This window comes from Tupaia chinensis, unplaced genomic scaffold (assembly GCF_000334495.1).
Source record: "Tupaia chinensis unplaced genomic scaffold, TupChi_1.0 Scaffold000429_1, whole genome shotgun sequence".
NCBI lineage: Eukaryota > Metazoa > Chordata > Mammalia > Scandentia > Tupaiidae > Tupaia > Tupaia belangeri.
Genome location: NW_006159934.1, coordinates 2,423,205 through 2,423,787, shown reverse-complemented (window position 1 = coordinate 2,423,787; position 583 = coordinate 2,423,205).

The window sequence follows — 583 nt, the reverse complement described above, 5'->3', positions numbered from 1 at the left end:
CAGTGAAGACTCCCAAAATATTCAGACAAGAAGCCATTTTAAAGCTGAGGCATGTGGGACCAGCACAACTGTGAAAATAATCCCCCCAAAATGAGAATACTACACAAGAAATACTAGACAGCATTAAGTGCCCAAACATCTGGATAATCGGTATCCTAGAAGGTGAGGAAACTAATAAGGGCATTGATAATCTATTCCATGAAATCTTGAAAGAAAACTTTCCAAATCTAGAGAGGCATTCAAATATCCAGACCCAAGAAATACAAAGGACCCCTAATAGAATCAACCCAAGAAGAACTTCTCCAAAGCACATCATAGCCATACTAGCCAAATCTACAAACAAAGACAAGATACTAAAATTGACAAGAGAGAAAAGTCAGGCTACTTACAAAGGTTATCCAATCAGACTTCAGACCTCTCATCAGAAACAATGCGAGCAAGGAAAAAAATGGGAAAATATATTAAATTGTTAAGTGAAAAATAGTTTCAACCAAGAATACTATACCTGGCAAGATTATCTTTCATATGGAAAGAAAAGATAAGAACATTCTTAGATAAACAAGACCTGAAAGAATTTGCCAAT